Source organism: Delphinapterus leucas, chromosome 13 (assembly GCF_059928025.1).
Source record: "Delphinapterus leucas isolate spDelLeu-1000000601 "Yukka" chromosome 13, BTC_Dleu_Yukka2, whole genome shotgun sequence".
Classification (NCBI taxonomy): Eukaryota; Metazoa; Chordata; class Mammalia; order Artiodactyla; family Monodontidae; genus Delphinapterus; species Delphinapterus leucas.
This window is the reverse complement of record NC_143141.1, coordinates 79,158,648-79,184,841: the sequence shown is the minus strand read 5'-3', so window position 1 is coordinate 79,184,841 and position 26,194 is coordinate 79,158,648. Positions and strand designations below refer to the sequence as shown.

The following is a 26,194-nucleotide window of genomic DNA, read 5'->3' as shown; positions in this document are numbered from 1 at the left end:
ACCTTATGATTATAATTGGCTTCTCTTGTAGATTTACCTGCAAGGAAAGAACAAGTGCCTCAGCTACTATAAATATCAGGTGTGCTTGATATTTAAGGTGGACATTGTAAATGTCATTGACATTGAGGCCTGACAGCCACTTTAATCACCTGGGAGCTCATTAGAAATGCAGAATCTCGGCCCCACTCGAGACTTAATGAATCAAAATCTGCACCTTAACAAGATTCCCAGGCAGTTTCTCTACACAATAATGTTTAAGAAGCATTGGTGATCCAATCACAATAATTCCATCTCACTTAATAGGAACTGTTTCTGGAATGGGTGGGTTATCCATTTTGAGCCAGTGAGACACAAAGATGCCAACTCAGAGCATCTGGGAGGGGGGGAGCAGGATCCAGTCTCTCTCTCCTTCTGGATGTGAAAAAGACAGCAAGAAAGCATGTTGCCTCAGTTCCTGCTGTCAGGCATCTTATGACTACAAGGGAACCTAGACTGTGGCCAAGTAGCCTACCCGGATTATTCATTCTCCACTTCTTGAGTAACAAACAGGTCCAGTGGATATTCCCATGGGACAGAGGAGGCATAGGATGGAATGAGTGCCCTAGACCTTCCAGCAACACAAATTGCATCTTAGGAATGTGTCTATACAGCCTGTTGAGACAAGTGGTTCTCAACCAGAGTTGCATATCAGGATCACCCGGGCAACATTTTAAAGATATCAATTTCCAGGCGCCATCCCAGAGATTTTTATTTAATGGGTGTGGGCGGAAGTCTGGACACTGATGTTTTTAAAAAGCTCCTCAGGGCTTCCCTGGTGGCGCAGTGGTTGAGAGTCCACCTGCCGATGCAGGGGACACGGGTTCGTGCCCCGGTCCGGGAAGATCCCACATGCCGCAGAGCGGCTAGGCCCGTGAGCCGTGGCCACTGGGCCTGTGCGTCCGGAGCCTGTGCTCCGCAACGGGAGAGGCCACAGCAGTGAGAGGCCCGCGTACCGCAAAAAAAAAAAAAAAAAAAAAAAAAAAAGCTCCTCAGTGGTTATACTGTGTAGCCGTTGAGAACCACCAGCTTAGATCACATCTTACAGCATAATGCCATTTCAGTATTCCCTTTGCAAATGCCCCCTTTCCACTGGGACAGCTCAAGGAACTTCTTGTAAACTCCTTTTATAACTTTGTCATTTTTTTTTTTTTTTTTTTGCGTTACTCGGGCCTCTCACTGTTGTGGCCTCTCCCGTTGCGGAGCACAGGCTCCGGACGCGCAGGCTCAGCAGCCATGGCTCACAGGCCCAGCCGCTCGGCGGCATGTGGGCTCTTCCTGGACCGGGGCACGAACCCGTGTCCCCTGCATCGGCAGGTGGACTCTCAACCACTGCACCACCAGGGAAGCCCTAACTTTGTCATTTTTATGAAAATTATTTAAACCTTTATAAAAGCTTCAAGAAATAAAAGCTCATATCATCCCAATTTTAATATCACAGAAATACCACAAATATCCACAGTTGGTGAACACCATTATTAAATAGATAAATACAGATAGAAGGATGGATAGGGAGCTACATAGATAGAGTGTAACAGGAATAGGCTCAATTCGCACAGGCTGTTTTTAAAGTACAGCGTTGAATTTAGTCTTACTTGAATTTAACAAAAGAAGTAAGTGAAGGAAATACTCAGATGCATGTTTCTTCACTGCAAGAGAAATTGACTTGTAAAGGGTTTCTCAAAGGTTAAACACAATTATAAAAATCACTAATGGGACAGAATAACTTTTTCAAACTAAATGCTTCGATATTGGTCAGTACTGAGTTCCCTGCTATGAAAGATAGATCTGCACACTTTCACTTCCTTCTACCTCCTTCCTGTACTTCCTAATTTTTTGCTCATATTATTTTTCACTTTGTCAGGGCTTATAACATTTACATTCTATTTTAATCCATCATTTCCATATTGATTTGTCTTAATTTCAGTATTTAAATGTATTTTTATTTTTTTTAATTGAAGTATAGTTAATTTACAGTATTGTGTTATTTCTGGTGTACAGCAGATTCAGTTATATATATATATATATACACATTCTTTTCAGATTCTTTTCCATTATAGTATATTTAAAGATACTGAATATAGTTCCCTGTGCTATACAGTAGAATCTTGTTGTTTATCTATTTTATATATAGTAGCACATATCTGCTAATCCCAAACTCCTAATTTATCCCTCCCCACATATTTGTTTCCCCTTTGGTAACCCGTAAGTTTGTTTTCTATATCTGTGAGTCTATTTCTGTTTTGTAAATAAGTTCATTTGTATCTTTTTTTAGATTCCACATATAAGTGATATCGTATGATATTTGTCTTTGACTTCACTTAGTATGATAATCTCTAGGTCTATCCATGTTGCTGCAAATGGCATTATTTTATTCTTTTTTATGTTGAGTAATATTCCATTATATATATGTACCACATCTTCTTTATCCATTCCTCTGTTGATGGACATTTAGGTTGCTTCCATGTCCTGGCTATTGTAAATAGTGCTGCTATGAACATTGCAGTGCATATATCTTTTCGAATTAGAGTTTTCTCCAGATATATGCCCAGGAGTGGGATTGCTGGATCATATGGTAACTCTATTTTTAGTTTTTTGAGGAACCTCCATACTCTTCTCCATAGTGGCTGCCCCAGTTTACATTCCCAGCAACAGTGTAGGTGGGTTCCCTTTTCTCCACACCCTCTCCAGTTAAATGTATTTATTGTTCATTGCTTCTTCATTTCTGTCTTCATTTTGATGTGGTTATATGCATTTCGTCATGTATCAGCCTCTACTTGGGTTGCAAACCACCCCCAACTGTCGTTTCCTAGATCCCAATTCTGTGGGTTAGTCAGCTGGGCTGCATTCAGCTGGGGGTTTCAGCTGGTCTCTCCTGGGTTCACCTATGCAACTGCAGTCAGCTGGTGGCTTGGTAGGGAGCCTTGGCTCCGGTCAGGTGGTCAGCCAAGGCCCTTTGTAGCCCCTGCAGCAAGTTTGCTCAGGCCTGTTCACATGGTGGCAGAGTGGGAGACTGGAAGATGCAATGTCCCCTCAGGCCTAGGTTCGGACCTCATACAGTGTCCCATCCATTACAAGTCACTGGCCAAAGCAAATCATAAGGCCAGCATGGAGTTTACAGAGGAAGACACAGACTTTATCTTTTCTTTTTTTTTTTTTTTTGCGGTACGCGGGCCTCTCACTGCCGTGGTCTCTCCCGTTGCGGAGCACAGGCTCCGGACGCGCAGGCTCAGCAGCCATGGCTCACGGGCCCAGCCGCTCTGCGGCATGTGGGATCTTCCCGGACCGGAGCACGAACCCGCGTCCCCCGCATCGGCAGGCAGACTCTCAACCACTGCGCCACCAGGGAAGCCCCCAGACTTTATCTTTTGATGACAGAAACTTCAAAGTATTTGTGTCCATTTGCAATCTTTCATGATAGCTTCATATTCCCTAAGTTATTTCATGCTTGAAAATGCCTTTCTGTTTTAATTAAACTCAAGCAACAACTATTCTTGGGTCTTGCTGTTTTTCCTCTCAGGACTTTGTGAACATTGCTTTTAGGGAAAAGACTTATGGAAAACCCGAGGCTGATTTGACTTTAACCTATTTTAAGAATTTTTTCTCTACTTTTGAACTTCAATGTCTTAACCACAATATGTCTCACTGTCAGTCTCTAACAGATTTGCCTGGTATTAAAATATAACCTTGATATTTGGAAATTAAGTGGGTTTTTTTTTATCATTTCAGGGAAATTTTTCTGTTCGTACATTTATATATTCATTTCTTGTTGCAAATCCAAAATAAGTTATAATTCATGATTCCTGTACTAGCTCTGAATATTTTTTCTCTGACATTTGATAGATTCTTTACTTCAGGGACAATGATTATTCTTATTTGAAACATTTTGTGCAACTACCATTGTAAAGCTAATGTAAAGATACTATTAAAAAGAATTATTTTTGGCTGTGCTGCGCAGCTTGTGGGATCTTAGTTCCCTGACCAGGGATCGAACCCGCACCCCCTGCAGCAGAAGCCGGGAATCTTAACTACTGGACCGCCAGAGAAGTCCCTGGAACTAATTTTTTTGAAGTCATGTTATTAAAGTTTATTATAGCATAAATATTTGCAGAAAATGTGGCTGTTTCTTTTCTTTCTTTTTACATTCTTTTTCCATGCCTTCATTGTGAATTTTTTCTGCATCTTATTTTTTGTTTAAATGAGTCTCTTTTTAGACAACTTTTTTTTTTTTTTTTTTAGTATGCGGGCCTCTCACTGTTGTGGCCTCTCCCGTTGTGGAGCACAGGCTCCAGACACGCAGGCTCAGCGGCCATGGCTCACGGGCCCCACCGCTCCGCAGCATGTGGGATCTTCCCGGACCGGGGCACGAACCCGTGTCCCCTGCATCGGCAGGCGGACTCTCAACCACTGCACCACCAGGGAAGCCCTCTTTTTAGACAACTTTGCTGGCTTTTATTTTTAAAACAGATTTACAGGCCATGCAGTTTGCCTGTTTAACGTGTACAATTCAGTGTGTTTTAGCGTATCCACAGATATGTGCAACCATCAGACAGTCAATTTTAGAATATTTTCATCACTTTAAAAAGAAGACATACCGTAGGCTATCACTCTACTGTCCCTGATACCTCCTAATTCTAAGCAACAACTAATTCACTTTTTTTCTGTGTAGATAATTTGCCTATTCTGGACATTTTATATAAATGGAATCATACTAGATGTGGGTTTTTGGTGACTGTCTTCTTTCACTTAGCATAATGTTTCAAGGTTCATCTATGGGGTAGCATGTATCAATACTTCATTCCTTTTTATGGCCAAATAATATTCCATTGTACAGATATGCCACATTTTGTTTATCCATTCAACTGATAGACATTTGGGTTGTTTCTACCTTGTGGCTTTTATGAATACACTGCTGTGAACATTTGTGCACAAGTTTTTGTGAGGAGTGTTTTGGTTCTTTGATTATGGTTTCTCTCATAGTGGGTTTGCTGTCTTTTGTGTGATGTATTCCTTCTCCTCCCACCCCACCCCCTCCCCCCTTGTAGTACATTTGCCTAATGGAAAGGCCCCTTTTATTTTCTTGCTACTCAAGGTCATCCTGGGCAGACCTGGCATGCTTTCTTTTTGCTTTGAGCAACTGCCAGTGAAATCTCTGATAGCGTTCTCACTCATCTGGGACCAATGTGTCTTCCCTTCAAAGCATTAGTTTGAGTACTGGGTATAGTTTGAAGCCACTTTTCTGTAGGCTGAGGAAACCGTGGTGGGAGAAGGAAAGAGCTCAGTCAGCACTAAGTTGATTTCTTGCTGGATGACCTAGATTCTGGTCACTCGGTAGAGATTCTCTTAAACGTTCTTTGCCAAGGTCCATGACACCAGGTCAAATTCCCCTGGGCTTCAGCTTGTTGTGTCAACTAAGAGTGTCCTGCAGGTGGCAAACTATGGTGACATCCACTTTGCCTCCTGGCTTGCCCTATCGTAGCAGCTTGGTCTGGTAGCATCCTATCTCACTGCTAAAGTGAAGCAAGAGTCCTGACCAGCCCGTGCATAGCTGCCATACGCCTCCTTCCCCTTCCAGGACAGAGTCCAATTATTTAAGGAATTGTATATTTGTAGAGGCTTGGTTTATAACAATTTTCCATTTTCAAAATTATGAGGAGAAATTTTTCTTAGATGTTCTTAGTCTGGTGAGTTTCTGTAACATGGAATAATCCCTTGCTCTCAAAGTGAAACATCCAGTCTCAAGTATAGCATTTCTCCAAAGCTTTTATTTCCAATCTCAAAGTGGTTTCTACAGTTTCCTTCTGTGATTTTGGTGGCATTCTAAGAAACACAAGGCTTGAATTCCACTCACTTGCCCTAAAGCCTGAACAAAATAAAGAACCCCGCTGTTAGCTAAACCTTGACTATCATTGCCCTTCCAAGACAGGCAATTAAACAATGGGATCTGGATTGTGGTATGTTTTGGGTTTGGGGAACAGGTCTTGGGTAAGCTGTGGTGGCTGTGGGTTTACTTGCTTGTGTTATCTAAATGTTTGTGCATAAAGCCAGGGCTGCTGTGATCTTATATATTCCATTGCCCCTGAAGGAGAGGCCAAATGAATATTAGAGGGAGAGCCAGAGGGGTTTCCCTGAACATAAACATGCCTGGATAGGGTGGGTTTTCCCAGCTTTTTATGGTTTCTCAGAGGGAAAATCCTGGCCATTTGGGCGTAGTGGAGAGTAACAGCTTCCTTGGTTTGAAATAAGGAAGGTCGGTCCTAGAAACCGGGAGATCTATGACTTTGCCCAATGTCTCTGACCAAGGCAAGGGCCAAACTGGAACAAGAGACTTTATGCTATCTCAGACACACCGCACTTCCATAATTCCCAGAGTCTGACTTGCATGCCATTGGGGTGCTTTCTGAGGCTGTGAGGTGAGTCAAGGAGTCAAACTATGTTCATAAATTAAAAAATAAATCACCATCAGTCCATAATGTCTAGGAAAATCTACTAGTATCTTCTGCTTTATAGACTGCCAGGGATGGAGATTTTGAAAGTAGATTATATTTTCTCATTTTGTCATTAAACTAGAGATGCATTCCCATGAGAAAAAATATATATATAAAAAATATTATTGGAAACTTCCTAGTAGTGCAGCAGGCTCACTGTGAAATTGTGATTTATACTAAGAAATATACATTTGGTCGTAGGCCCCATTCCTGGCACAGAGCTCCTAAAACCCTTGGAATCTTCTATGTGAAAAGAGAAACAAAAGTGTCTTTTGCTATTCATAACAAGTCTCTTTCAACCACACATGAGTTTACATTAAGAAGGTGACTTTTGGAAAACCTCTAAAGATGGGGACCGGTTGCCAGGGGAACCAATTGGGTAATTAAAAGATTGGAACTTTCAGCCCCACCCCTTGACCTCCAGCAGAGCAAGGAGGGGCTGGAGATTGAGTTCCATCACCAAGTCCAATGATTTAAACAATCATGTCTACAAATGAAACCTCCAAAAACCCTAAACAACTGGAGTTTGGAGAGCTTCCGGGTTGCTGAACATGTGGGGGTGATGGGAGGATGGCACACGTGGAGACGGCATGGAAACCCTGTGCCCCTTTCCTCGTGCCTTGTCCTATGCGTCTCTGCCATCTGGCTGTTCTGAGTGGTATTCCATTATAATAAACTGGTAATCTAGTAAGTAAACTACTCTCCTGACTTCTGTGAGCCTCTCTAGCAAATTATCAAAACCAAGGAGGTCATTGTGGGAACCTGGGAACCTCTGATTTATAGCCAGTAGGTCAGAAGCACAGGGGACAACCCGGACTTGTGATTGGCATCTGCAGTAGGGGAGGGTGGGCAGGTCTTCCGGGACTGGGGTCTGCTCCAGCCCTGGGTAGATAGCGTCAGAATTGAATTGAATTACAGGACACACAGTTAATGTCCACAGAGAACTGGAGAATTGCTTGGTGTGGGAACCCGCCCTCCCCCACCCATGACATATTTGGTGACAAGAGGTGAAGTATGGAGAGTAGCAGAGGGAGAAAAGAGTTTTTCTATTAGTTGGTACATGGAGGAATCAAAGAGTTTTTCCTATTCCCTCGCCCTCTGTGTTCATGGTCCCCTGTATGCTGCATGTGTCCAAGGGGCTTTAAGATATCCCTCCCATCGCTGACGCTCACAGAGAGGGCTGATCCCAGAGAGAAAACAGCGTGGCAGGGAAAACAGAACTGCCCTGTTGCACAGTCTTCTCGGGTTAACAAGTACAGCCAACATTCAGCATTTTATAATGCATGTTAGAGAGGAGCAAATCCTCCTTTGAAATACAGACATAAGTGAAAACTGAGAATCCTTGGCCATAAATAGCAACAAATGGGTTGAAGGAAGAGGTAAACCTCCTAGAGCAAACTACACCCTGTGGGACAATCTTGTCATGGACCCCACAAAGCTGGACATGGAGGAAACCTGAGGGGAAGAAACTATTCTCTTGGCCACGCCAGTTACAGACTTTCACCAGTTTCTAAGTGAGAAGAAACTGGAGCCAAGATCAGAACCTTCTGCCCAGCATTTATAATTCATTGTCTTTGAGAATTTAGAGTAAACCGATTGTGGTTCTCATTCCAGGGCATGTGCTCTTTGTTCTCAACTAATCCTTTTGGTGTCTACACATAGTCCCACATAAAACCTCAAGATTTTGCTATAGATGATATCAGAGCTGGGAGAATCTTATTGCACTATTCAAGTCAAAAGTCTAGGGCATACATTGGTCAAAACAAGAAGAGTAACTGCTCTTTCAGTGCTGCTTTAACGAGATTCTGTCTGAGAGTACCGTATGGTACATGCATCTCGTGATGCACACCTGTAGCGTCACCCTCCACGTGTGCCGTGTGCTAACCTGCATCTGCACCCACATGCCCCCCGTCGGTGTCCTGTCTTCACTGTGCCCCTTGTGCACCTACATGCCCATCAACACCTTTGCAGGGTCACCATCGTCAGTGGGCTAAGATTACTAAGTCCAGGTCCTTGGCATGTCCTGATTTTCGTTTCCTTTTCAGAGAAATACGAGATCCCAGGGTGGAAAGCATTTACTCGTGGTAGCTTCATTCTTCCTCTTTGCTCAGATCAACAGTCTGAGTCATCACCGGAGGCATCTTTGACTTTTATCTTTCTCTAATACCACACATGCAATCTACCTGAAAATCCTGTTGGCTCTGCCTTTGAAATATACTCAGATTCCACCCATTTCTTACTACTTCCACCATAACCGCCAACCACTGTGGTCTAGGCTACCATCATCCCCCAGGTGGATTATTGCAAAGCCTTGTCTCCCTACCCCCACGCTTGCCCAGCTCTAGTCTATTCTGCACCCAGCAGCAAGTGTGTCCCTTTTATAACTCAAGTCAGATCATGTCTCTCCTCTGCTCAGAACCCTTTAATACCTGCCCGTGTCACTTGGAATAAATCCAGAATCTTTACCATGACATTCGTGATCTGGCTCCCAGCTATCTCTCAGATCTACTCCTCTTACCCTTACTTAAGCCACACTGGATGCTGGGCTGTTCCTAAAACACATCAGACACTCTTGCTTCAGGGTCTTTTTGTGTGTGTGTTTTTTAAAATAAATAAATTGTATTTATTTATTTTGGCCGCGTTGGGTCTTCGTTGCTGCGCGCAGGCTTTCTCTAGTCGCTCATGTTCTTTGCAGCCATTTTGTATCCCCTTACTCTGATTGAGTTTTCTTCTTGGCACGTAGCACTGTCTCAAGAATTATTTGTTTATTTACGATCTGTCTTCCCATACCAGGATGTAAGCTCCATGAGGGCGGGGACTTTGTTGTGTTCAGTGCCGGACCCCAGCTCCTAGGACAGTGCTTGACACGGAGAAGGCATGTGAGAAATATGTGTGGAGTGAATGAATGAACTCCTTGTGGGAGGTGTCTACTCACACTTGCATGTCTGGGGAAAAAGCTTTAATAGGGATTTCCTCCAGACCCTCTGAAGAGAAGCAGTCAAGGAGGCCGCTGTCTGGCTCTGCTTTCGTCCTCACCACAGCTGGCACCTGTCCCGGGAAAGTGAGGCTGAGGTGTGGGAGAGCTGGAAAAGTGAGATGCTTATGCCACTTTTTAGGAGTTCAGGCCCCGTGAAATGGAGCCATCTAAACCTGTCTGACAGGAGTGAGGGCGGGATTCTGTCCAGACTTGTCAAAATTCTGCCCAAACTAGAGAATCTCGGGGCCTTCCCAAGGCCTGATGCTGTCCGTGCCAAGTGAGACTTGCAGAGAGGGCACTGTGACAGTCCCAGAGTTCTTGCTAAGGGCCAGGGACCAGGGACTGAGACAGTGAAGGAATGGGGCATCATCCCTATACACAAAGGAGGTAGAAGCTGCAACCTGTTTTGCCATGAAACCAGCAGCTACAGGTAAGCAGAGTCTTACTTTTAGAGTCATCCATTCATTGGGTGAATATTTCCTGCGTATGTGCTATGTGCTAAGCACAATTTTAGGCCTTATAGGACTGCTCTAGGAGCTGAAGATTCTGGGATGTGGACCACGGGGCCACAGGGAGGGACTGAAGTTGGCTCAGGAGAGTGCCCAGATCCCCTTCAAGTCCCAGACCCCCTCCCATCTCCCCTTGTCTCTGTAGGAGAGGCAGCTGAGGTATCCAGGGCTGCCTTTCCACCTCCAGCAGGGATCAACACTGCCTGGGTCGCCGAGGCTGCTGGTGACCCACGGAGGCATTGGGCAGCCTCTGAAGCTTCCTACCCCTTCTCCTCACCATGAGGGCCCCTCGGCCCCTCCTCCTAACTCCCTAAGGGATGGAGGGTCATCTCCATCACCTGCTGCCCTGTGCTCTGGACCCAGAGCTCCACCTGCTGACGGACGATCCCCTTCAGGAGAGACAGGAGAGGGCCAACTTATAAACCAGGCAGTCATGTTGGGAGTTTAGAATGGAGCCCAGGCACTGACGCCCAGAAGCCAGTCTTGACTCAGGCAGAAGTTTCCCCCCTCTGGGTGCCTCAAGGCCTGGAGGGCAATGGGAGATCCAGACTCTCCAGCAGGGCATGACAACGCTGAGGTCTCACAGGCTGGCCTCACCCATTCACCCTCAGGCACAGGGGCCTGGGCGCCAGCTCAGATTCTATAGGACTTTGGGAGTGGCAGGACTTCTGTGATAACTGTCTTTCTCCCTGGCAGCTGGAGGGGGTGTAAACACTTGGGTGGACGTCTGAAACAGCAGGTGAGGCTAAGAACTCACAACGGCTGATGTGATCTGGTTTCCAAAATCTGGCACTCCCTGCCTGGCCCGTGAAACCCATCCTGAGTTCCTGGGATGACCAGCCCAGTGGGGCCGGGGCTGTCCTCACAAGTAGAACAATCACCTCTGGGGATGCTTTCAGCACTGCTCTTCTCTGACTCAAGAGAAGAGAGCTGTGTCTACTGAGCTGTCATTTATTTATTTATTTATATTTATTTATTTATTTATTGTTTTTAATTTTTTTTTGGTCGAGCTGCGAGATCTTAGTTCCCCGACCAGGGATCGAACCTGTGCCCCCTGCAGTGGAAGTGTGGAGTCTTAACCACTGGACGGCCAGGGAAGTCCCTCTACCGGGCTTTTAGACTTTTCGGTTTCTCTGTAAGAACACTCTGAGCTCTGAGCACAGCACTTTGTATTTTTCAGGGCATATTTATACTTGGTTCTTCGAGAGAATCCAGACCCACTTGTGGCCGGCCTGGCCAGAGGTTGGCGTTTGCAGAGTCTGGGCACTGGGGTTGTGCTTGAACCTCAGTTTTCCAGGCGAGGGAAGCTAGTGAGTGACAGGAAGGGTAAACCACAGACAGCAAAGCATTCCCGAGGGCCCTCAAAATACCTGAAGGGAGGTGCTACCAAATGGGCTTCCACCTCAGAAAGAGGGAGGGAGGTGGGAGGTTGAGGAGGATCTCATGATTGTCAAAAATTAGTTTGATTTTTTTTTAATGACCTTATGTGGCGGCCAGAGGTTGCTGAGATATGATCCTTTGGGTGAAATAAGCAGGGTTGCTCCAGGGCTGGGGAGGTAAAATATTTCACAAAATCTGGGACATTTCTGCCTGGAGCCCAGCACCTCTGGCACCTCAGGCAGCAGCTCTGGACACAAAGGAGAGAGACCATTCTTGGGAACCATGGCATTTGCATAAGGGGCACTGGTGCTGAGACAGAGAGTGCCCTCCCTGCAGGATCCTGGGAGGGGACTTGGAGGGGCCGGCAGGAGGGAGAACGGGGGGGGGGGAAGGTGGTCCACGCTGCCTGTAACTGCCCGACTGGTCTGTGAGCACACATGAGGCGCCGCCTGAGAGCTCCTCAAAATGCTTAAGAAGTTTTCAGGGCCCTGGAGCCCAGAGTGGGCAAGTGGGAAGGAGAGTAGGAATCTGACTTATTGAATTTGCTCTAGGCGTGTGGGCTTCAGTAGTTGTGGCTCGCAGGTTCTAGAGCGCAGGCTCAGTAGTTGTGGTGCACGGGCTTAGTTGCTCCGCAGCATGTGGGATCTTCCCGGACCTGGGCTCGAATCCGTGTCCCCCGCATTGGCAGGCGGATTCTTAACCACTGCGCCACCAGGGAAGTCCCCCCAAATTGCTGGCTTCTTGCCTCAGACACTAGTTTCCCTTTCCTGCTGACAGCATTCTACCCCTCATTTCCCGTCTATTTTCTTCTTTCCCAGTCTTTGTTACCCTTTCTCTATTACTTCCCCTGCATAAGACCCCACGGGTGCTGGTGGGAAGAGAACCACGCCACCTCTTCTTTTGGCATCTGTCTGATAGGCTTTGTAGAGAAGGTGTAGGTGGGAATGGGATCCCTGGGGAATTCTACTCCACTGAGACGTCTCCGTGGCACATTACCTATTCACAAAGCTTCTTAATTACACGAGATAGCAACTGGTCATCATCGCGCTCCAGTGATGCCCGTTGGGGAGCACTTTCTCATATGCTTCCCCCGCTCTGGACACCACCGCCTGGACCACAATTAGCAGCTGAATCCACTTACCATGCCTACATGCGACTCCAGAGCCCTGCAGACTTGACTAACACGAATTAAGAAGGGTTCTTTAACTAAGACTTTTACTTATACAAGAAATACTTTTTTGATTATCTGAGACAATTGAAAACAACCAAAATAACTCACACAGTACACAGGCAGTCAATTATACAATGATCACAAATTCTGTAGAGCTGCGCTGTCTGCTGTGGTCACCACTAGCTACATGGGCCTATTGAAATATTTTAAGTAATGAAAATTAAGTAAAATTAAAAATGCAGACCCTCAGTTGCACTAGTCACATTTCACGTGCTCAATAGCCACATGTAGCTAGTGCTGCTGTATTAGTGCAGACAGAGAACATTTCTACCATGGCAGAGAAAATATATTACAACGCTGTTCCACAGTCACCCAATCTCTGAAACTGCTGAAAACCTTATCCAGCTGTGACTAATGAAAACAGTCCTGTCCAGTCCTGTCCCTATGTTCCTCATCATTAATTCTGAAGCTTTCTTACCTGTGACCCTCATCCCATGTTGTCTGACCCACAAGGAGAAACTCTTGATATCTTTGCTGATCTGCTCATTACGAAGAATTCTGTCTATCCATCTGCGATTGCTTGGAGTTTACATTTTAAGTGCAGGATCCTCTTCTAAAGCAGGATCCTCTTCTAAAGCAAGAACGGCTTTAGAGAGTGAATCCTAGGAGCTTGCGTGAAAACCTCTCCTTTCTGGAACTTGGCTGAGTCGTCCTGGGAACATGTGTCCTGCATTTACACAAGTCTGAGTCAGTAAGGTGCCGCCTGCTTGTCCTTTGGTTCAGACGCCCTGGGGCTGCTGTAATCGTTAACTCTTGCAGGAGGCTCAGAGCATCTGCTTCGCATCAACTAGAGGCAGCTGCTGTTGAAGTCCTGAGTTGGGGAGAAGAAATGGGTGAGAGGGTGGCAGTCAAGAGCTTGGGGGTGGGACACTGGGGAGGGAGGGACATTGACCTGCAATGCAGTGTCCCTGATCAGCTCTGGCACCTTTGTGTCTCCACAGTTGTGTTGGTCCCCAGGGACAGCCCTGGGGCCAGCTGCATGGTCTGAGCAGCCTGCGGTCTCCTGGTCGTGCTGGGCACTGTGTGCTATACTGCGCTGGGCACCCTGGTTCCTGAGTCCAGGGGCGGAGGTGTTCTACATTTACATCTCCCCTACCCATGGCTCCTTGTCTGCCTTTCTTATCACCTACACATTGGCCCTGATAACCTGCCAAAGCTCTCTGAGCTTTGCTGAGTACGCACGGCCCCAGGCCCTGGTCAGGCCACAACATGTCATGCTGGACCGCCTCCCATCCTGTGCCATTATCATGCTGCTTGGGCTCAACACCCTGTGCTGAGCTGTCCAACCATGCGGAAGCCCTCCTTACCCACTTAGGCTCCAGCCCGGACACTTACCTCACTCCACTCAGGCTGTGACATCCTTTGCAAGCCAGCTGTTCCCCACGTGGCACCCTCCTTAGGCTCCAACCTCACAGGACGGGTCACTCTTTGTCTTAGTTCAGGCTGCTATAACAAAGTGCCTTAGACTAAGCGGCGTATAAACAACAGACATGTATTTCTCACAGTTCCGGAGACTGGACATCTGAGATCAGGGTACCTGCAGGGTTGGTTCTGGTGAGGACCCTCTTCCAGCTTGCAGACTGCTGACTTTTAACTGTGTCCTCACATGTGGAAGGAGAGTGAGGGAGCTCTCCGGGGACCCTTTTGTTTACAAGGGCACTAATCCCATTCATGAAGGCTTCACCCTTATGACCTAATCACCTCCCAAAGGCCCCACCTCCTAATACCATCACATTGGGGGTTGGGATTTCAACATATCAATTTTGGGGGACACGTTCAGTCCACTGCACTCTTTTACCCAGATGTCCTCCTTACTCTGCTGAGGCTACAACATCACTGCTTTCCTCCCCTCCTTCCATGCATGCCTGTATTGCTTGGTGCCACCAAATGTCTTTGGGACTTAATTGACTAGAAGGGAAAGGGAAAAGAAAGAGGAAAAGAGGAAGGGGGATTGTGTCTTTATTTTTAACATCTAATATGTTTTGGCACATACTGACCACTTTGTGTTCACTTCCCCCGGTGCACAGTCTGTCAAGTTGCCTTTTATTTCAGGAACATTCTTGCATGATTTGTCCAGTTCCATGGCATTGTTTTCCTTCTTTGGGGACTCCAGTTCTGTGCTTGCTGCAGCTCCACTGTCTGTCTTCTCTGTGTATCAATGTCTTTAGGATTTATTTAAAAATGGTTTCTTTTCTATGCTTATTTCATTTCTATCCTCAAAAGATTTTACTGTATTTTCCACTGTATTTGTAGCCCCTCCCCTGTGCTCCTCTGCTTTTGTTTTGATTTCTGTGACGTTTCTTTTTTTCTTGTACCTCTTTTCTGAGTTCTGCAAATGTGTAAGATCACGTTTTCTCTTGTCTTCTCACCATTTCTTCTCTGGGACTACATATTTTTTTAATTCATTCTTCCTTATTGAGGCTATTTCTTTATTAAGTCTTTGAAAGTAATGGCCAAATGTTTGGTCAAAATTTTCACCTATTTCATGGCAACTTGATTGGTGATCCTTTGTAGCTGGTAAGTTTTCCAGCAATTCCCTGCCTGTTTTTATTTTCCCCTCTTTGAATTAAAGCTGGCTGCCTTTGAATTTCTCTAGTTGACCTATTTGTTGGGGTTTGCTTCAGGGGACAAAGTTTTGCTAATGTTTTTCTCATATTGGTTGTTGCTAGGTTGTTTCACTTCCCCCCAAAGAGGTCTCTATCCTGTGCTCCTATCACAGCTCTTATACTGTATGCAAGGGGTACTGATTTATTACTTCAAGTTGAGCCTTTTACCAAAAGCAAGTTTTCATGCGGGGGTTTCTGGGATCTGTTCCTTCTGGGCTGTTTTGCATTTCATTTCCCTTCTCTACTCCAAGGGGCTTTCACAACATATTACCTTCATAAAGATTATGAAGTGAATTTAGCAGCTTTCGGTAGCATTTATGAGCTGTGGGTTGTATGTTTCCTAGCTTGGCAGAAAAAGAAGTTTCTATTTATCTCCCTTATTTATGCTAAAGAAAACTCCTGTTTCCTTTGCTACTGCTCATACTACTTCTGACACCAGATGTGAGGGATTTTCCACACCAAGCGGTTCTCCAATTTTCAGTAGAGACACCAACTGGGTTTCCTACAGTTTAATTCTGACACTAACTGCCTGCAGTTAGCACAGACCCCACAGGTTAAGGGCTCAGTTCAAGATTGCCCCTCATTTCAGACGCCAATTGCAAGTACCCAGGTGGTCTGTCAGCTTCCAATCAGGTGACAGAAACCACACAGCAATTTTATTAGCAGTAGGAAGTTAATATAGAGAGAATGGTCAACTCCGTAAAACCACTGAAAGGGCAAAAGGAGAATGGTATATGTGAAATACTAAGAAATACGTATACTGGTCTCTGTCCCCAGCTTCTGCTAGTATTTTGTCTTTGACCCCAGTTCCACAAACTTTCTAAACCCCTTGTAATTCCCAGGGTGGTAAAGGTGCGTGGAGCACCTTCTGTGCTAATATTTGTTCTCTGACCCTATTCCTGACACAGAGCTCCTAAAATCCTTGCAATTTCCTGAGTAACGAGGGGGTGATAAGAGTTAGCAGAGCTCCTAAATCCCTTGGAATTTCCTGGGTGATAGGAGCATTTTTGTTCTAATACAGTGACTCTGGGTGGGCTCCTGGGTGGGAGCTGGTCACCAGAAAAACTAAACATGATTAGAAGCTTGTAACTCTCAGCCCCAAACCCTGTTCTCCAGGGAGGGAATAGGAGCTAGAGATTGAGTGAATTATCCATCATGCCTATATGATGAAGCCTCCATAAAAATCCCTAAGGTATGGACTTCAGGTAGCTCCTGGGTTGGTACAGGGTGGTGCACCCCAGCTCCACAGAGACAGAAACTCCTGCACTGGGGACCCTTCCAGACCTTGCCTTATGTACCTCTTCATCTGGCTGTTCATCTGTATCCCTTATTATGTTCTTTATTATAAACTGGCAAGCATAAGTGTTTCCCTGCATTCTGTGAGCTATTCTAGCAAACTATCAAACTCAAGGAGGGGGTTGTGAGAAACCCCAGTTTATAATATTAAACTCTAGCAAATATGTTTCCTGCAGCTGTTGAGATAATATTTTTTCTCCCTTAATGTTTTAATATGTAAGTAAGTTATATTAATAGGTTTTCTGAAATTTAGACATCTTTGTGTTGGTGAGATAAAGCAATTTTATCATGAGAAACTAAAAAAAATTTGTTGGATTCTATTTTCTAATATTATGTTCAGAAATTCTGCATCTATATTCATAAATGGGTTACCTTTTAGTTTTTCATTTTTTCTTTCTTTCTTTGGCCATGGCGTGTGGCATGCAGGATCTTAGTTCCCTGACCAGGGATTGAACCCGCAACCCCTGTAGTGGAAGTGTGGAGCCCTAACCACTGGACAGTCAGGGAATTCTCAACATTTAATTTTTCTTTCTTGATCTGTTCTTGTCTGGTGGTGGTTAAGACTATTCTAACCTCATCAAATGATTTGGGCAATGTTTCCACTTTCTTCTTTTCTCTGATAATTTGCATAATATTAGAATGATCTGTTCTTTGAAATTTGACAGATTGTTTCCTTTTTTTTTTTTTTTCTGTTGTTTTTCTTCTAAACTTTTTAACCTTTTTTTTTTTTTTTTTGGCGGTACGCGGGCCTCTCACCGCTGCGGTCCATCCAGCTGCGGAGCACAGGCTCCGGACGCGCAGGCCCAGCGGTCACCAGCCGCTCCGCAGCACGCGGGTTCCTCCCGGACCGGGGCACAAACCCGTGTCCTCTGCATCGGCAGGCGGACTCTCAACCGCTGCGCCACCAGGGAAGCCCACTTTTTAACTTCTGATTTAATTTATTTAATGGTTTAGCATACAAGTTATCTATTTTTTCCTAACTTTCAGATTTGTTGAAAAAATAGTACGTAATGTTCTCTTACTCTCTTTCCTTGAGTTAACTTTATTTGTATTTAATTGTTTAAAAAGTCAAAATATTACAGATCTCGGTTCCATTCCTTCCCACTCCTCTTGCTTCTATCCCAGAGAGAATCACTTTCGACTCTCATAGCTATGTCATCTTTCTTCTAGAATTCAGACTTTCTTTTTCCATATGAGTATATTTCTGTCTTTTAATTCTTCCATATTTTCTTTACATTCTGTTATAACTTTTTTGCATGATCTATTTAATCCATTTAGATTTTTTAAAATGACATTAATAAGGGAACTAGCTTTTTTTCTCATTGTGTCTAGTGAATTGTACCAGTATAATGTATTGAAAAGTCCTTTCTTCCTCTGAAATCCATTTTCTGTGGGTCCACGGAGCCTGTGCTTCTCATAGCTACTCCCAGCTGATTACTGAGTAAGCTGGGAGTACTATGGCAGGCCCTTTCCTGGGAGACAGGGGGCTCCTGGAAGGGTGACTGTGGCCTGAGAAGTCCTTGCTCAGCTTTCCTTCTAACTGCACTGAAAACTTCCTCCCAACTTTCCATCCTTCCTTGCCTTTCTCCTCCACTCCAGGTCAGGCATATATCATGGGCTGACACCTCTTCCAGCCTTTGCTGACTTCCTCCCCATTTTCCTTCACTGAGGATTCCCCTGATAAATTTCCTGTACCTTTAATCTTGTCTTGGTATCTGTTCCTTGGAGGATCTGTGGTAACACATATGTGCACGTATTGGGACAAGAGTCATGTAGAGATAAGAGAACCTCCATATATGTTTGGGGATCTGAGGGTGGAGGAACCTTTGCTTACTTCCACGGGGAAGACCCAGGAAAGCACGTCAGGTCATAGAATTCCCCCATTGTACAAGACAACATGATGCAGCATAGAAATGTAGAAATGTTGGCATGACACATTTAGGCAAAATGCCTCAAGATAGCCTCTCTGGTCTTCTGTGGCTCCAGAGAGGCGCTAGAATATCAAAACATTCCCCATGCTCCTTACACCTGCAGCAATAGCAGGTCAGCTGTTAAGGTAGAGCAGACCCCAACAATGGCCGTGGAGGACCTGAACAAAGTGAATCCTCCCTGTCTATAGAGCCTTTAGCAACCTAGTGGCTCATTTGAAACTTAATAAGTAGCTGTACCTTATAACTCCTGTTTAGTAAGGTATGGTATAAACTCTGGATTGGTGACTAATTGTATCTGGCAGCATTCTTAGTTGTAAACAACAGACACTGACTGATTTATGCATAAAAAGGAGTTTATTACTGTGATATTAAGTAATAAAGCAATACTAACATTTATTAAGTGCTTACATTTTGCCAACCATCATGTGAAATTCTTTGCATGTATGAAACTCATTGTAATCCTTACCACAACCTTTATAACAATAATAGTACCTCTGACACTGATACTATGGTTAACCCCACATTTTGGATGGGAACATAGCATAGAGAAGTTAAGGAACTTTCTCAAGGTCACACAGCCAATTGGTAATAAAGCCAGGGTTTAAACCCAGGCAGTTGGATTCCAGAGCTTCTCCATTGCCCATGACACTCTGTAGAACTTGTGATAGGAGTATTGTGTGTGTTAGGCTGGAAGGATATGAAGGCAGGGACAATAGTCTAGATCATAACATACAAATTATGTGGTGAAACCCTGAGGCTTGCCTTGCCCACACAATGATGCTGCCACTGGACACTGTCCCTAGAACTGTCACCACTCACAAACCAAATGGGTTTTCTGCCTCTTCACATCACAATTCTCTGATTCAAAAGGTAAATGCATCTGAGTGGCAGAACCAAGGCCATGTGCCCACACCCAAGCTGGAAGGAAGTCTGAGGAATACTTTTTAGCTTCTATAGTGGGATGTATACAGGTTCTGCTTCATAAGGTGAGGGACTCCTTATATGTAAAAAAAAAAAGTTCAAATGCTGGGCACTCAAAAATAATGATAAATGTCATTATACTAGATATTTTGCCTTTCTTTTTCTGTTTTCTGAAAGGGACTTTGTTATCTTGTTTTTCTCCAGTGTTGTTTACCAGGTGTTTTGGAGATAATTGAATTCCGCACTTAATATGTGGGTTGCTCAATCATATCTTAAACTTACAGAGAAGAACAGAGATAATTAAGAGATCCTGGACAGCAGACTGTAACAACTGGATATAATCCTTGGTTGTTTCCCTTTGGGAATAGGATAAGTGTATCAGTTAGCTTTTGCTGTGTAACAAATTACCTTAGCATACAGTGGCTTAATATAGTCATCATTTATTAATCAATGATTCTGCAGGTCAGCGATTTGGGCTGGGTCCAGTGGATAGTTCCGTGGGTCTCGGCTGGGCCCATGCAAGCTTCTGTGGCCTTCCTTCAGTTTTGGAGGCCTTCGGTCAATAACCCCCTCAATTTCTGGCTGTTGGCTTGAAGAACAGGACAACTGGTTTTGTGTCTCTCACCACTCAGCTCATTCACCTACCTCATGCACATGATTGATGTCAGGGTTCCAAGTGGAATAAGAGAGGGTAAGCTTGAACGTGCAAGCACTTTTTAAGTCTCTGCTTGCTTCAAGTTTGCTATTGTCACCTGAGGTGACATGAGACCAAACCCTGGGCTAGTATGGGAGGGGACAGAATGATGAGACCTTGAGAGCTGATTGTTAAATTTGCACGAATTTTGCAAGCTAGTGGTGAAACTGCTTGTAGCTCGAAATTGGCCATGGTGCGAATATTTATACCATAGAAATTGGCAAATGCTACAAACCAGGGCTTTTTTTTTTTCTTCTTCTTCTTCTCTTTTCAGAGAACCAATTTAACAGTATGTCACTAGATCTATATGAGGGCATGGGCACATGGAGAGAAATTATAGCAGCTGTTCTGGAAACAATCTAATGAATATGGTTTTTTTATATTTGAGACTCACAGTTTCTAAGCATGACCATTATTAGAATTGCATATATAAAAGATAGGATTGCATGTGTGTCAAGCAGCCTAGGGTTCACATTATAGTGGTCATTTACTTCTTTTAAAGCATCCTTTCATCTTTTCCAGTAACAGACCCTGCTTGAACCAAGCTAAGCCACTCTCATGACATAGTGATTTATCCAAAGGACAAGCACATGAACCAAACTAATTCAGTCAGAATTATTCCCCAGGGTTTTTTCAAACTGAAGTTGGGGGAGGAAAGTCCCTCTCCTTTCTCTTACAAATTATGAAGATATGAGCTAAGAGCTGCCACCAGTCGAAATGACATTTTTGTAGGGGACAGCTGGCCTAAGAGAAAAAAAGCTAACAGAGAGAGATTTGCATGACAGAGAGACAGAAAAACAGAGAGTGAAAGAAGGAGAGTTGAGGGAGAGAGAGGAAAAGATGGATCCATCCCAACCCTTCTTGCTGTTTGGTTGTGTCTAACACAATATATGTATATTTTTACCTATAGTAGATTGAATTAACAGTTTCTGTCACTTGCAACCAAACAGTCCTGACTAATACATGAACACAGATATCTTGTTGAAGAGGCAGAGAAACTAGGACAAGGAAGGGACCAGTACTGCAGTGCAAAGACAGGATCTGGGTCAGGGTGTCTTGTTCATTCTTGGGAGGTAAATTATACAAAGGAGAACATTGGTAATATCATATGAAGAGCTCCTCTGAGATTTGTAACTCTCCTCTCTACCCACTGTGTCAGTTCAGGGTATGGTTGCACATAATGAAAATGACTCCAGACAACTGAAGTAGAAAGAGATTTAACACAGGGAGTTAGATGATTACAAAATTACTGGAAGGGCAGGAGGGCCAAACTGGACACTGAGCTTCCAGGACTGGCTCCCCTATAACAATGCCACAGAACTGGCCTGCCAAGGAAATCATTGCCCCAGCTGCTGACTTAGGGATATACCACCTCCACTGCAATTCACATAAAAAAATTGGACGCCCTATACTCTATCTCTTTGCAACTACAAAGTTAGACCAGCCAAGGAGGTTTCTGTTTTTGCAACCACAGAAGAAACAAATACCTCCTTGACCATACTTGCCAGCAGAAACACCAGCAGCCACAGAAGCATGTACTCACTTCCCAATCTCACTCCTTACAGGCAACAACAGTTAACCTTTTCTGAAATTTTCCAAACATACACAAACATATGTGTGTGTGTGAACGTGTGCGTAAAACAAATGGGATCACGCTGAATATTGGTCTGGTTGCTAATTGATTTAAAGGACCTTTATTTTGATGCCTTTTCTAGGTGAAGAATGAAAGAATATAACTGGGTTTCTTAAGCAGATCACTCTGAGCCCTAATTTTAACATGGAAACAGAATCCTTGGGAACAAAGATAAAATATTTAGGAACAACATTAAGAATTAAATTAAATAAATAATGGAAGAGGCACACAATTTCCTTGAAAGTCACATCAAAATGAAGTATTCTTTTGAAAGTAAAGTTTGGATTTGTATATACACACCTTTTTCATTTAAAAATGAAAAGCTTTTATAATTTATGAAGGTAAAAATGTACATTATTAATTTTTAAAAAGCAGAATTTTATATTTTATCTAAATGTCATTTCAAAACTTACAGAGCAAAGAGCAAATACATTGCTCTTTCAAAAACACAATATAAAGGACAAAAGTTAAAACGATTTTTATATACCTGCCAAAGTTAGAAACTAAAGAAAACCTTCAAAATTATAGAAAGAAATAAAAATTCCTGAATCTAAGAGTAAATGGCATGTATAGGCTTGATTTCACATAAGAGATAATAAGATCAGTATATCACCTAGTCAGTGCCACAGATATCTGACTCTATATAGTTCAGTGCTATAAGACAAAAAAAAAAAGTCTAGATGATGAGAAGAGAAAAAAGAAAGATAGCCACTTGTCGGAGAAGAGCACCAGCCCCATCCTCACTTCTCACTGGGCGCACGCATGTCCCGGGCCCTCCCACACGCCTGGGGACTGTGTGAGGGACACACTGTGTGAGGCTGGGGGAACCTGAGTTACTGCCTTTGTGCACTGACCCTGCTCCAGGAGCCCATCTCTCTCTGCGATTCATTGATCCTGGCGCCGCTCACGACTGTTAATCATCGCAGCCCAGAGGGAGCCCTCTTGAGAGGGAGACTCAGACAGGGAGAGATTCCACCCCGTCTCTATGGGCAACCAGTCAGTTGTAAAGTCTGCATCACCCAGCTTCCCGCTCCAGCATGGGAGCGTGCCCCTGCCTAGCCTGCTCTGGGAGTGTGGTGGGGTCATGCTGAGTACGTATGGGGTCAAGAGAGGGAGAGGCTGTGAGGGCAGTTTGGCTCAGACAATGGGGGCCCCTGAGTGAGGCATCCGGGCTTGAGTTAAACTGCAGCTTTGGGGAGGAGAGTGGTGCTTTGGAAGATGAATCTGGCTCCTTGTGCTGTAAGGAATTGAGGGTGAGATCATCTGTGGAGGGGACCTGGGGTGGTAGCAGTGGGTGCGAGGGTCGTGGAGGGACCTGGGACATACGGCAAGGAGGACTGGCCTGGTCTTCTTGCTTGTGGGTGAGGAGGGGGGAGACGGAAGCCAGGACTCGGGGTTTGCCCCTGGGTGACTTGGTGAGTGTGTGATGGTTTACGGAAACAGGGAAGGGGGAGGAGGGGCAGGTCTGAAGGAAAAGGAGGTGTTTTACTTTGTTCAGTTTGAAGTGCTGCAGGCGGTTCCTGTGAAGATAGGGGGTTTGTGTATCTGGAGCTCAAAAGCCAAGTCAAGGTTGGAGATGCATATTTAGAAATAAAGGTGGAAATGGAAGCCATGGGAGTGAATAAGCCACGGGAGTGTTGAAGACAGAACTTTTCAATGCCACGGACAAGCTGTTTTAAGGGAACGACCAACCTCATAGGAATCTACCAGGCCTGTTCTAAAAGTACCGCCCCCACCACTGTTCATCACAGATACACACGTGCACGTTTCCTGCATTCGGGTCACAGCACTCACGCCCCTTTCTGAAGTGCATCTCAGAGAGGAGCTCATAAAGACCTATCCCCTTAATATGGGGGAGGGGCTCAGGGCTCTGTCCATGCGGGCAACGGGGCGCTCAGCGGATAGCCAGCTCCCTTGTTGTCTGCGGGCAGTCACGGCGCCCTGTCCTTAGAGCGGTCCCCTCCCGTAACCTGCCGCACTCGGAGCCCTGGCCCCGGGTCTGGCCTCGGGGATGTCTGAACAAACCACCAGCGCTGGGAAGGCGGAGTGGCTTCCTTGGCACCATAGCTTCCCTGACCCAGTCCCTGCCTCTGGCCCCCACTTCCCAGGGTCTGGGGTTTGCTTCTGACCCGCTCCGGCGCTGTCTCCTGTCCCCAGCTGCCCCTTGCTGGTATCGAGTGCTATGTAAGAGGGCCACCCTCACCTTGACCTTGCTGTTGTCCCCGGGGAGTCTTTCTGACGCTCCCTCCCCACTGCTTTACCTGGGTGCTCTCTGCACAGCCTCTCGGCTCCTGCTTTTTGTCAGTTGCTCCGCCGCGGAGGCGGAAGAGGCCTGGAGGCTTCCCCTGCTGCTTTCCGGCCCGTGGGCTCGTGCAGGGGAGAAGCTGGCAGGACAGTGACCAAACAAGAAGGAGCGAGTGCCTTCCCTCCTTCTGCCTGCCAGTCTGCTTCTGGTGCCACCTACTGGCAGAACATACCAGGGACCCCTGACAAGGGAGGCCTGGAATTTGCAGGGCTCCAGCCCCAGCGGCACGAAGCAGAGGATCTACGTGGGTCTGGAAGCGGAGACACCACAGCTTGAGGACTAACCAGCACGGTGCCCTGCTCACTGCATTTCTTCACAAACTCTTGCCCGTCCTCTGGGTCTCAGCTCAGGTGTGGCTTCCTCCTGGCAGCTTCCTCAGGACCCAGTGCCCTCTGTGGTTTCCCAGAGAACCTTGCATCCACTTCTGAAGAGCACAAGCCAACTTGCAGGAAAGCCCTCTCTTTATATGTCTGCCCCCTTACTTGGCTGTGAACTTCTGAAGGAGAGAGACTTTGTCTATCATCTTGTAAAATTCTCAGGGATACCACACAGCTCAGGAAGTCCTTAGTGAGCTGCAGTTCCTGAAGTTGTAAGCATTCTTTGGAAGAAAGCTGGGAAGTAAGTGAGCAGCGATGTTCCTGGTTAAGCCACTTTTTTTTTCTGACAATAGTAACGAGTAGCGTTTATCGAACACCTGGGAGATACCATCCACTTCTCTTCACATTCTGCATGTATCAACTCATTTAATCTTCACAAACTTATGAATGAAGGTACAGAGAGTTTTAGCAACTTGCCTAATGTCGCACAGGTAGAAGGTGGTAGAACCAAAATTGGAATCCAGGCAGTCTGAATTCCAGAGCCTGTGCCTTTAGCCACTCTTGCCCAAGGATAAGGGGAATTAGAAAAATGTGGCCAGGTTATGTGGCTGATGCCAACGATAATAATAATACCACTGATAAAACATGACCTTAATAGTAGATACCTTTGCATTATTGTCCCCCTTTCTGAGGAATTCCCCCTTTCTCTTTTCGTTTGGGGAACCAAGGCTCCCAGATCTCCAAATATATGGTTCTAGAAGAGGGTGCTAAACCTAGTACCCTGCATCCACGGGTGGACACGTGACCCAGGTGGGACCGATGAGAGCCCTCCTTGGCATTTTTCATGTTGGCGCAAATAGATGAGGGAAGCACCTCGTGGCAGGTGAAGCTGGGAGGTGCTCCAGGCTCGTGGGAGAAGCCAGTCTGCCAGAGAAAGAAGCTGATGTGCAGAGAGAAGCAGGGATGAGAGAAGAGGAGAACGCCACCTTTCCCTGTCCTGCTGTTGATACTCTGAACCAGTAAACTCCCCTTTTGCCTCATCTGGTTTATGTCTGGTTTTCTCACACTTGCGACTAAGAGAGCCCTAACTCACAGCATTTTATAGTTTATGAAATCCTTTCACAAGTAGTTGGTTCTTACACTAGCCTGAGGAGGCAGGCGGGGTAGTATCATCTCCCCATTTTACACAAGGGAAACTGAGGTTTGGCGCAGCTAAGTGACTTGCCAAGCACCAAGTGAGGGGCGGAGCTGGCTAAGTGGCCAGTGGTTTGCCACTGGGGCCAGGCTGTGCTCCCAGGGGGCCTGGTGCAGGGGGTGTCTCGGCCCCGCACCTCCCTCAGCACTAGTGGCCTTTGCCCTTGACCTGGCCTTTGCAGCCCCTCATTCCTCTAGTTTCTTGACATGGGGCCTACGGGGGGTGGGGCCACAGGGTGGGTGATGGCTGACTCCAGGACCCTGTGGTGCCCATGACCTTGGAGCTCACAGGGCCACGTAGGACTGAGAGGTGCCGACACACAGTACAGCATCTGTGAGACCTCCAGCAAACGGAGCACCTGGGGCTGGGGCGCCACTCACCCTGCACCGCGCCCGTCCTCTACTCCTGGACACCTTGACAGCCTGGGAGAAGCTCTTCCTCTCGCCAAACCGGGTTTGGAGTTCTCTCTCTGGTCTGGGCCCTGGCACAGGGAGGGGACTGGGTGGGTGTGAGGGTCTCTTCTGGCTGGGAGCTGGAAAACTGGAGGCACCTCTGGGTTGGGGGCTTGGCCATCCCGCTTGGGGGTGCTGAACGCCAGCACTAGTGACTATTCTGAATCCTGGTTTAGAATCATCTTAACCCTGGCAAGAAGAGCAGTGAGCCTGTGGGTGGAGG

The 26,194-nt window shown here is 45.7% G+C and overlaps 1 long non-coding RNA gene across 1 annotated transcript; it reads right to left on the bottom strand.

Moving 5' to 3' along the window:
- Nucleotides 1-867: 867 nt before the first annotated feature.
- On the bottom strand, nucleotides 868-25,945 carry LOC149747803 (uncharacterized). Its single transcript, XR_016395513.1, has 3 exons — nucleotides 23,964-25,945; nucleotides 13,957-14,067; nucleotides 868-13,432 (listed from the first exon to the last, which is right to left on the bottom strand). It is a non-coding gene; the product is annotated as an uncharacterized LOC149747803 (long non-coding RNA).
- Nucleotides 25,946-26,194: the final 249 nt, after the last annotated feature.